Source organism: Dermochelys coriacea, chromosome 1 (assembly GCF_009764565.3).
Source record: "Dermochelys coriacea isolate rDerCor1 chromosome 1, rDerCor1.pri.v4, whole genome shotgun sequence".
Taxonomy (NCBI): Eukaryota; Metazoa; Chordata; order Testudines; family Dermochelyidae; genus Dermochelys; species Dermochelys coriacea.
The window spans coordinates 331,691,241-331,704,115 of record NC_050068.2 but is presented as its reverse complement, the minus strand read 5'-3'; positions in this window follow the sequence as shown (position 1 = coordinate 331,704,115).

Sequence of the window (12,875 nt, the reverse complement as noted above, 5' to 3'; positions counted from 1 at the left end):
GTAGGGGCCAAAGTCCCATTTTTAGGCACGACTGCAATCGTGCAATTGCTGCTCGGCTGCCGCCTAACCCCATAGGTGCTTAAAGTCGCTCAGCACCTTTGCAGTAAAAATTCCTTAGTGCCTGTGTTCTACCTCTGAGCATGTGCACTGCTATCTCCCACTAGGTGCCCAGACCCCTATCTCCCACCTAGGCCCCAGAGTAATTCATGAACCAGGGGAAAGACCAGTGTTCATCTGCTTAACTTGTGGTGGGATCCTCTCCAATAGGCGTGCACTGAGGCCACCTAACTCCACCAAAACGGGGGAGGGGAGAGGAAGGGAGTCATCCCTTCTAACCTTTAGCCCAGTAGTTAGGTTAATAACCTGGGAAGTGGGAGACCCCTGATGCAAATCCCTCTGCCTGATGCGAAGGGATTTGAACAACAGTTTGCCACCTCTAAGGTAAGTGCCCTAACCCCAGGGCTACAGAGTCATTCTAACTCTCTCTGACCCAATTAATATTTAGTTATTCAATTATTTAATTAAACTGAAAAAAACTTCAATAGGAGAGACTGAGGGAGGCGCACATTAGTATATTCCATAGGGTAGTCAGTAGCAGCAGCTGCATGTGAAGTTAGACAGCCTCTCATTGGGCCCCAGACACAATTTAGGCAGCCAAATGCTTATCTTTCCCTGGTTCATGAATCACACGCAGAGATAGATGCTCCCTGCAACCCAGACTTAGGCACCAAACTCCACAAGAAGGGTGGGGCTTATCATCCCCCTCTCACCAGCATCGCCTACTGACTAGTTTAGGTGGCTCCCTGCCTAGTGCGCTGGCTTAGTGCATGGCATTCTAAGGTGCCTATCTCTCCCCTTTCATTGTATAGGAGCCTAGGTCAGGCTTTGTGGATTGCAGTGCTCTTCCTGTGATTGTATAGGTGCCTAAAAGTTAGGTATTGTGACACTTGTCCAACACCTAGCTCCCATTTGTGGATTTGGGCCCATAAAGCCACTATATAACCGTCAGCACACCACCTAGTAATATATTTGTAGTTGGACTCCCACCAAGAGATGGTAAATTGTAAATGGTCTCGAAGGTCTTTGTAAATAATTTACTCTCCTATTTAAGTAGACAATATTATACAATAAGTCATTGCATGCCTTAGAAAATTATACTACTGTTGGAAATTAAAATTCATGCCAACATTTGTAAAATAACCAGTGCAAGAATGTAGCTAATAAAAACCTAAAATAGTTAGGAGTTGCTTCAGATGATAATAAACCAGTTTAGAGTCCTGTCCCGGTACATTAATTTTGTTGGTGAAAAAAATCATCCAGATGTTAAATGTAACACCTCTGTAGGGATGGCTTTTCCACTACTGACTTCATCAAATCGATATCATCAACTTGCCCATCTACATTTAATGCAAAGCAGAATTTTTGTTGCAGCCAAAAGCACTAAACAACATGTGGTTTATAAATTTTAGAGTATCATAGCTGGATAATGTTAGGTAGACTGAGCAGGCAACTGGACAGTATAATAATTTGAATATACTGATAAGAATGCAATGGATTCAAGTAATTAATATCAGTGCTGTGTGGATTTCAGTGAAAATAAAATTTAATGTGTTAGAAAAGAGTAACAGTGTTGGATAGAAGAGCTGGGTAAATGCCTTATAATGTAGGGCTTGATTCTGCCCTCAGATACATAGTGCAGCTTCTGTTTACTTCAATGGAATTAGTTTTAATTACACTAGTGGAGAGGAGAATCAGCTTTGTGTGAGTATACTATGCAATCCAGTAATCCTTGCAGATAATTTCTGGCAAAATATTTGCAGTTAAAGTGTTTTTAAATGCCTGAAATAAGAGATAGAGGTGCATTTGGTGCTTAACTTATTTTAAATTAACCTTTCAAAAAAAAAAGTAAGGTTCCCCACAAGTCACACTGGTCATCTCTCAGTTATTGAGACTCCAGGGAGCAATGGTCTGAGATATCATAGATACGAGGACTGTAGAAGAGTCATGGCATCAGGCCATAGCTGCTCTAGTAAATGGATTTCTTGTAGTATAATGCATTTGTTTTGAAAAGGCTTTTTATTATGATATATGAAAAATCATACCAAAGAAGGCCCCATTCCCGAACATTCCACCTGAACTGAAAATGAAATAATCATGATTTGGTGTGCTGAATGCCCCAAGTAAGCAAGAGGGATAGGATATTTCTTATCCCCTACAAAATAAATAATTATTAAATTAATAAGTATGCTTCTCAAAAACCTGTAATTATCTAAAAATACTAACCTGAGCATCTGCAGGGCTATAATGGCAGTCTTGATGTCACATAATTCTGTGTTCAGGATTGTCACAGCAGAACAGGAATGAGATGCCACAACTAGGAGAATTAAACATTTTTTAAAAAAGTTTAAAGTTAAGTGTTAAGTCAAATCATGATTATTTCACTTTTAGTCATATTTGAATTTCTCCTCTAGGCATGGTCCTTCACAGTAAACATCACATTCATAAATGTCACTAGATTTGAATACCTAGTAGACACACATCTGATGTGAATTTGACAACTCATGAACAATTTTTCTTGTTAGCAAAAACGTTGCCAAGGTTGAGTAAAACATTCTTTTCTCTGTCTGAAATTTTCAGTGCAACTTTTTGGTGGTGCACTTTCAGATACTGAATTACAATGACATTTTTTCAGGTTTCCTGATTGGCAGAGTCTGCTCAATATGTTCAGGATGGTCCACAGAAAACATTTTGCCTTGTTTCTCCAGGCATATGTAGAGTGAATGGGATATTCCCCACATAAGACATTAGAAGGGAGAGCAATCCTGAAATCCAAAAAGACACAATGGGTGAGCCTCTCACACCCTGCTCTGGCCTCTTTACACCTAGTAAAAGGGTCGGAGCTGTATAAAGAGCCCTAAATGTGCCAGTTCTAGCTGAGGGAGGATTCCTGCGACATAGGCACTGCTGAAGACAGCCAAAAGAATTCCTTTTGAGACCCCCTTTTAAGCCCTGGCATATCGGGTATAACTGGAGTAGGAGGGGTGAATTGGGAGCATTTTGCAGAGATTCCAGGCATATTACAGATCATAAGACAACCGAGGGAGGCTTCCATAACTCAGACAGATCCCTGTGGCAATCCAAGCTCAAATAAATTTGTTAGTCTGTAAGGTGCCACAAGTACTCCTTCTCTTTTTGCGAATACAGACTAACACGGCTGCTACTCTGAAACCTGTGCTACAGCTGTAAGAGGTGCAGCACAGAATCCCATCTCAGATGGAAAACAGTGGTGACTTGTTAACCTCACCAAAGATAATACAAGGATGGGAGAATGTCCAAGGGAGGATGCACTAAAATGTGCATATTCTGTTTATAAATCTTAAAATCATAGAACTGTAGGGCTGGAAGGGACCTTGAGAGGTCATCTAAGCCAGTGGTTCTCAAAGCTCATCCGCCACTTGTTCAGGGAAAGCCCGTGGTGGGCCAGACCGGTTTGTTTACCTGCCATGTCTGCAGGTTTGGCCAATCACAGCTACCACTGGCTGCGGTTCGCCGCTCCAAGCCAATGGGGGCTGCGGGAAGCGGCGCAGGTCAAGGGGTGCGGTCTGGCCCGCCAGGGGCTTTCCCTGAACAAGCAGCGGACTGGCTTTGAGAACCACTGATCTAAACTAATCCCCCCATGCTGAGGCAGGACAAAGTATACCTAGACCATCCCTATTAAGTGGTTATTTAACCTGTCCATAAAAATCTCCAGTGATGGGGATTGCACAACCTCCCTTGGTAACCATTTCAAGTCCCTAAGTATCCTTATAGTTAGAAAGTTCATCCTAATACCTAAGTCTTCTGTGCTGCAGATTAAGTCTATTACTTCTCGTACTGCCTTCAGTGCATATGGAGAACGGTTGATCACAATCTTCTTTATAACAGCCCTTGACATATTAGAATCCTGTTATTAGGTCCCCCCTCAGTCTTCTTTTCTCAAGACTAAAAATGCCCATTTTGTATAACCTTTACTCAGAGGTCAGGGTGTCTACTGAAATTTAAAAACACTGACATTTGCATATTATGTTTATTAATATTAAATATAGATTGTGCCATTTGAACCTTTTCATTCAGTTATGTTAGTCATTAATCAATAAGGGCCAGATTGTGCAAGCTTTACTTATGTTGGATAACACTTATTCATGCAAGCAGTTTAATTTAACTGGTGTAAGTAAATGTTCATCAACCTAAAGGTTGCACGGTTGGACCTTAAGGTAGGTATGTTTGAGAGTAAAAACCTGAATGCAGTCTTGGTCTGGTAAAAGGGTGAAGTGTTGAAAAGATGAGGAAGAAAAGAAGTTCAGAAGAGGAAAAGAAAATGAAAAAGAATGATCAAGGGTCTATATAAACAAAAAGGGTATGAATCATATTCTTTCCTGAGTATCTGGCTGGTGAATCTTGCCCATATACTCAGGGTTCAGCTGATCGCCATATTTGGGGTGGGGAAGGAATTTTCCTCCAGGGCAGATTGGAAGAGGCCCTGGAGATTTTTCGCCTTCCTCTGTAGCATGGGGCATGGGTCACTTGCTGGAGGATTCTCTGCTCCTTGAAGTCTTTAAACCACGATTTGAGGACTTCAGTAGCTCAGACATAGCTGAGAGGTTTTTCGCAGGAGTGGGTGGGTGAGATTCTGTGGCCTGCGTTGTGCAGGAGGTCAGACTAGATGGTCATAATGGTCCCTTCTGGCCTTAGTATCTATGAATCTATATTTCATACAGATTTTGTCTTTATTTCTGCATAGTCTTCAGAATATATGGAAGGCAAAGACTGCTCTGAATCAGAATTACAGAATCATAGGACTGGAAGGGACTTTAAGAGGTCATCTAGTCCAGTTCCCTGCACTCATGGCAGGACTAAGTATTATCTAGATCAGTGGTTCCCAGATTTGTTCCGTCACTTGTGCAGGAAAAGCCCCTGGTGGGCCGGGCCAGTTTGTTTACCTGCCGTGTCCGCAAGTTCGGCCGATCGCGGCTCCCAGTGGCCGCGGTTCGCTGCTCCAAGCCAATGGGAGCTGCTGGAAGCGGCGTGGGCTGAGGGACGTACTGGCTGCTGCTGCAGCAGTTCCCATTGGCCTGGAGCAGCGAAACGCAGCCACTGGGACCCGCAATCGGCCGAACCTGCAGACGCGGCAGGTAAACAAACCGGCCCGGCCCGCCAGGGGCTTTCTCTGCACAAGCGGCGGAACAAGTTTGGGAACCACTGATCTAGATGATCCCTGACAAGTGTTTGTCTAACCTGCTCTTAAAAATCTCCAATGATGTAGATTCTACAACCTCTCTAGGTCATTTATTCCAGTGCTTAACCACCCTGACAGGAAGTTTTTCCTAATGTCCAACCTAAACTGCCCGTGCTGCAATTTAAGCCCATTGCTTCTTGTCCTATCCTCACAAGTTAAGGAGAACATTTTTTCTCCCTCCTCCTTGTAACAACCTTTTAAGTACTGGAAAATTGTTATCATGTCCCCTCTCGCTCTCTTTTCCAGATTAAACAAACCCAATTTTTTCAATCTTCCCTTATGGATAATGTTTTCTAGACCTTTAATAATTTTTGTTGCTCTTCTTTGAGCTTTCTCTCATTTGTCCATATCTTTCCTGGAATGTGGCGCCCTGAACTGGACATAATACTCCAGTTGAGGCCTAATCAGTATGGAGTAGAGCAGAAGAATTATCTTGTGTTTTGCTTACAACACTCCTGCTAATACATCCCACAATGATATTTGCTTTTTTTGCAACAGAGTTACACTGTTCTGGGTTTCCAGCCCTCCGGGATTGGCCTGTAGTCTCCAGGAATTAAAGATTAATCTTTAATTAAAGATTGTGTCATGTGATGAAATCTCCAGGTATACATCCAAGCAAAATTGGCAACCCTATACTGTTGACTCATATTTAGCTTGTGATCCACTATGACCCTCAGATCTCTTTCTGCAGTACTCCTTCTTAGTCAGTCATTTCCCATTGTGTAGGCGTGCAACTGATTATTCCTTCCTAATTGAACTACTTTGCATTTGTCCTTATTGAATTTCATCCTGTTTACTTCAGACCATTTCTCCATTTTGTCCAGATCATTTTGAATTTTAATCCTATCCTCCAAAGCACTTGCAACCCCTCCCATCTTGGTATCATCCACAAACTTTATAAGTGTATTCTCTATGCCATTATCTAAATCATTGATGAAGATATTGAACAGAACCAGAACCAGAATTGATCCCTGCGGGACCCTACTTGATATGCCCTTCCAGCTTGACTTTGAACCACTGATAAGTACTCTCTGGGAATGGTTTTCCAACCAGTTATGCACCCAGCTTATAGTAGCTCCCTCTAGGTAGTATTTCCCTAGTTTGTTTTTGAGACAGTCATGCAAGACTATATCAAAAGCCTTACTAAGATCAAGATATACCACATTATTGCTTCCCCCATTCACAAGGCTTGTAACCCTGTCAAAGAAGTTATCAAAAGTTAAATTCTCATCAAATTATTATAAGTGATGTCCCCATTAGTTAATAAACATTGACACTATGCACATATAATTCATAAGAAAAATCATTCAAATAACATCTAAAATATCTGAAAAAGTAAAATTAAAAATTACATACTAGTATTAACACAAGAATACCAGAAAGATTCTTGGAGTTAAATTTTCTTGAATCTTCGCCTGTCTCCCAAAATCTATGAGAGTGATGGGTCGTCCTTCAGGATAGGTTGTAGATCCTTGATGATGCATTGGAGAGGTTAAACAATTTCATCCCACCATCAACCTCAGCCACCAGTCCACACAAGAGATCCACTTCTTGGACACTACAGTGCTAATAAGTGATGGTCACATAAACACCACCCTATATCGGAAACCTACTGACTGCTATTCCTACTTACATGCCTCTAGCTTTCATCCAGATCACACCACACGATCCATTGTCTACAGCCAAGCTCTACAATATAACCGCATTTGCTCCAACCCCTCAGACAGAGACAAACACCTACAAGATCTCTGTCATGCATTCTTACAACTACAGTACCCACCTGCTGAAGTGAAGAAACAGATAGACAGAGCCAGAAGAATACCCAGAAGTCACCTACTACAGCAGGCCCAACAAAGAAAATAACAGAATGCCACTAGCCATAACTTTCAGCCCCCAACTAAAACCTCTCCAACGCATCATCAAGGATCTACAACCTATCCTGAAGGACGAACCCTCACTCTCACAGATCTTGGGAGACAGGCCAGTCCTTGCTTACAGACAGCCCCCCAACCTGAAGCAAATACTCACCAGCAACCACACAACAAAACCACTAACCCAGGAGCCTATCCTTGCAACAAAGCCCGTTGCCAACTCTGTCCACATATCTATTCAGGGGACACCATCATAGGGCCTAATCACATCAGCCACACTATCAGAGGCTCATTCACCTGTGCATCTACCAATGTGATATATACCATCATGTGCCAGCAATGCCCCTCTGCCATGTACATTGGTTAAATTGGACAGTCTCTTTGTAAAAGAGTAAATGGACACAAATCAGACGTCAAGAATTATAACATTCAAAAAAGCAGTCGGAGAACACTTCAATCTCTCTGGTCACTCGATTACAGACCTGAGAGTGGCTATCCTTCAACAAAAAAACTTCAGAAACAGACTCCAACGAGAGACTGCTAAATTGGAATTAATTTGCAAACTGGATACAATTAACTTAGGCTTGAATAGAGACTGGGAGTGGATGGGTCATTCCACAAAGTAAAACTATTTCCCCATGTTGTTTCTCCCCACCCCACCCCACCCCCCACTGTTCCTCAGACGTTCTTGTCAACTGCTGGAAATGGCCCACCTTGATTATCACCATAAAAGGTTTTCCTCCTTCCCCCCCCTTCCTGCTGATAATAGCTCATCATAAGTGATCACTCTCCTTACAGTGTGTGTGATAAAACCCATTGTTTCATGTTCTCTGTGTGTATATATAAATCTCCCCACCGAATGCATCCGATGAAGTGAGCTGTAGCTCACGAAAGCTTATGCTCAAATAAATTTGTTAGTCTCTCAGGTGCCACAAGTACTCCTTTTCTTTTTGCGAATTCAGACTAACAGAGCTGCTACTCTGAAAGGTGTACAGTGCTCACTTTATGTAATTATTTTTATTACAAATATTTGTACTATAAATAAATACAAAGAAATAGTATTTTTCAGTTCACCTCATGCAAGTACTGTATTTCAATCTCTTTATCGTGAAAGTGCAACTTACAAATGTAGATTTTTTTTGCTACATAACTGCATTCAGAAACAAACCAATACAAAACTTTAGAGTCTAAAAGTCCACTCAGCCCTACTTCTTGTTCAACCAATGTAAACAAATAAGTTTGTTTACATTTACGGGAGATAATGCTGCCCACTTCTTATTTACAGTGTCAGCAGAAAGTGAGAACAGGCGTTCACATAGGACTTTTGTAGCTGGCATTGCAAGGTATTTACATGCCAGATAGGCTACCATTCTTATGCCCCTTCATACTTCAACCACAATTCCAGGGGACATGCTTCCATGCAGAGGACACTCATTAAAAAAATAGGTTTCAGAGTAGCAGTCGTGTTAGTCTGTATTCGCTAAAAGAAAAGGAGTACTTGTGGCACCTTAGAGACTAACAAATTTATTAGAGCATAAGCTTTCGTGAGCTACAGCTCACTTCATCGGATGCATTTGGTGGAAAAAACAGAGGAGAGATTTATATACACACACACACAGAGAACATGAAACAATGGGTTTATCATACACACTGTAAGGAGAGTGATCACTTAAGATAAGCCATCACCAGCAGCGGGGGGGGGGGGGAAGGAGGAAAACCTTTCATGGTGACAAGCAAGGTAGGCTAATTCCAGCAGTTAACAAGAATATCAGAGGAACAGTGGGGGGTGAAGTGGGAGGGAGAAATATCATGGGGAAATAGTTTTACTTTGTGTAATGACTCATCCATTCCCAGTCTCTATTCAAGCCTAAGTTAATTGTATCGAGTTTGCAAATTAATTCCAATTCAGCAGTCTCTCGTTGGAGTCTGTTTTTGAAGCTTTTTTGTTGAAGTATAGCCACTCTTAGGTCTGTGATCGAGTGACCAGAGAGATTGAAGTGTTCTCCAACTGGTTTTTGAATGTTATAATTCTTGACGTCTGATTTGTGTCCATTCATTCTTTTACGTAGAGACTGTCCAGTTTGGCCAATGTACATGGCAGAGGGGCATTGCTGGCACATGATGGCATATATCACATTGGTAGATGCGCAGGTGAACGAGCCTCTGATAGTGTGGCTGATGTGATTAGGCCCTATGATGGTATCCCCTGAATAGATATGTGGACAAAGTTGGCAACGGGCTTTGTTGCAAGGATAGGTTCCTGGGTTAATGGTTCTGTTGTGTGGTTGCTGGTGAGTATTTGCTTCAGATTGGGGGGCTGTCTGTAAGCAAGGACTGTCCTGTCTCCCAAGATCTGTGAGAGTGATGGGTCGTCCTTCAGGATAGGTTGTAGATCCTTGATGATGCGTTGGAGAGGTTTTAGTTGGGGGCTGAAGGTGATGGCTAGTGGCGTTCTGTTATTTTCTTTGTTGGGCCTGTCCTGTAGTAGGTGACTTCTGGGTACTCTTCTGGCTCTGTCAATCCGTTTCTTCACTTCAGCAGGTGGGTATTGTAGTTGTAGGAATGCATGATAGAGATCTTGTAGGTGTTTGTCTCTGTCTGAGGGGTTGGAGCAAATGCGGTTATATCGTAGCGCTTGGCTGTAGACAATGGATCGAGTGGTATGATCTGGATGAAAGCTAGAGGCATGTAGGTAGGAATAGCGGTCAGTAGGTTTCCGATATAGGGTGGTGTTTATGTGACCATCGCTTATTAGCACTGTAGTGTCCAGGAAGTGGATCTCTTGTGTGGACTGGTCCAGGCTGAGGTTGATGGTGGGATGGAAATTGTTGAAATCATGGTGGAATTTCTCAAGAGCTTCTTTTCCATGGGTCCAGAGGATGAAGATGTCATCAATGTAGCGCAAATAGAGTAGGGGCATTAGGGGACGAGAGCTGAGGAAGCGTTTTCTAAGTCAGCCATAAAAACGTTGGCATACTGTGGGGCCATGCGGGTACCCATCGCAGTGCCGCTGATTTGAAGGTATACATTGTCACCAAATGTGAAATAGTTATGGGTCAGGACAAAGTCACAAAGTTCAGCCACCAGGTTAGCCATGACAGTATCGGGGATATTGTTCCTGACGGCTTGTAGTCCATCTTTGTGTGGAATGTTGGTGTAGAGGGCTTCTACATCCATAGTGGCTAGGATGGTGTTTTTAGGAAGATCACCAATGGACTGTAGTTTCCTCAGGAAGTCAGTGGTGTCTCGAAGATAGCTGGGAGTGCTGGTAACGAAGGGCCTGACGAGGGAGTCTACATAGCCAGACAATCCTGCTGTCAGGGTGCCAATGCCTGAGATGATGGGGCGTCCAGGATTTCCAGGTTTATAGATCTTGGGTAGCAGATAGAATACCCCAGGTCGGGGCTCCAGGGGTGTGTCTGTGCGGATTTGTTCTTGTGCTTTTTTATTCCTACCTACATGCCTCTAGCTTTCATCCAGATCATACCACTCGATCCATTGTCTACAGCCAAGCGCTACGATATAACCGCATTTGTTCCAATCCCTCAGACAGAGACACCTACAAGATCTATATCATGCATTCCTACAACTACAATACCCACCTGCTGAAGTGAAGAAACAGATTGACAGAGCCAGAAGAGTACCCAGAAGTCACCTACTACAGAACAGGTCCAACAAAGAAAACAACAGAACGCCACTAGCCATAACCTTCAGCCCCCAACTAAAACCTCTCCAACGCATCATCAAGGATCTACAACCTATCCTGAAGGACGACCCATCACTCTCACAGATCTTGGGAGACAGACCAGTCCTTGCTTACAGACAGCCCCCCAATCTGAAGCAAATACTCACCAGCAACCACACAACAGAACCATTAACCCAGGAACTTATCCTTGCAACAAAGCCCGTTGCCAACTCTGTCCACATATCTATTCAGGGGATACCATCATAGGGCCTAATCACATCAGCCACACTATCAGAGGCTCGTTCACCTGCGCATCTACCAATGTGATATATGCCATCATGTGCCAGCAATGCCCCTCTGCCATGTACATTGGCCAAACTGGACAGTCTCTACGTAAAAGAATGAATGGACACAAATCAGACGTCAAGAATTATAACATTCAAAAACCAGTTGGAGAATACTTCAATCTCTCTGGTCACTCGATCACAGACCTAAGAGTGGCTATACTTCAACAAAAAAGCTTCAAAAACAGACTCCAACGAGAGACTGCTGAATTGGAATTAATTTGCAAACTGGATACAATTAATTTAGGCTTGAATAGAGACTGGGAATGGATGAGTCATTACACAAAGTAAAACTATTTCCCCATGGTATTTCTCCCTCCCACCCCACCCCGCACTGTTCCTCTGATATTCTTGTTAACTGCTGGAATTAGCCTACCTTGCTTGTCACCATGAAAGGTTTTCCTCCTTTCCCCCCCCTGCTGCTGGTGATGGCGTATCTTAAGTGATCACTCTCCTTACAGTGTGTATGATAAACCCATTGTTTCATGTTCTCTGTGTGTGTGTATATAAATCTCTCCTCTGTTTTTTCCACCAAATGCATCCGATGAAGTGAGCTGTAGCTCACGAAAGCTTATGCTCTAATAAATTTGTTAGTCTCTAAGGTGCCACAAGTACTCCTTTTCTTTTTATTAAAAAAATAATGTGTTAATTAAATTTGTGACTGAACTCCTTGGGGGAGAATTGTATGTCTCTGGCTCTGTTTTACCTGGATTCTGCCATAATTTCATCTTATAGTAGTCTTGGATGATGACTCAGCATGTTGTTCACTTTAAGAACACTTACGCTGCAGATTTGACAAAAGGCAAAGAAGGTACTTGTGACGTTCCCCTCTGATGTTATCTGGACCAGTGATCTGCTAGGTCTCTCCAATCATTGATTCTGGGAGCCAGCCTTACCCTGCTCTGCTGTGAGAACGCCCACTCATGGGTTGTTCACGCACAGCCTCTAGTATGTTAACTGTTCCCAACTACGTGAGGGAGAACTTTTGGCCAGCCGCTGCTTGGATTGTGCAACCGAATGAGACTAGCCAATATCTCCGGTCTCAGACACAACCCTAAGAACCTCCGTCTTGTAGTGTCCAGCTATGTCCACTGGACACTGCAAACTTATATGAGTCTGTCAGTTTTACAAATTAATTGATATGTACCAGGCTTGTTATCCCAAGGGGAGTCTCTGACATGCTTCAAACCAAATGCACTGCTTCAGATAGAATAAACAAACAAATTGATTAACTACAGAAGATAGATTTAAAATGATTATAAATCAAAGCACAACAAGTCAGTTTTGGTCAAATGAATAAAAGCAAAATGCATTCTAAGATGATCTTAACACTTTCAGTGCCTCTACAAACTTAGATGCTTCTCACCACAGGCTGGCTGATTGCTCTTCAGCCAGGCTCTCCCCTTTAATCAGCGCTTCAGTCGCTTGGTGGTGATGTCTGTAGATGGAGGTGTAAGAAAGAGAGAGCATGGCAAACTTGTCTCCCTTTTATTGTGTCCTTTCTTCCCTCTTGGCTTTCCCCCCACCCGCACCCCTTCAGAGTCAGATGAGCATTACCTCATTGTAGTCCCAAACTGACCAAGAGAAGCGGGGGGTGACCCTGATGAGGTGTGAACTGCTCCTGCAGATTTTGCCTGGGCCTCTGCTCCTCGAGAGTTTTTCTCTGGGCTTGTTTTAATCCATGAGGACACATTTTCAGC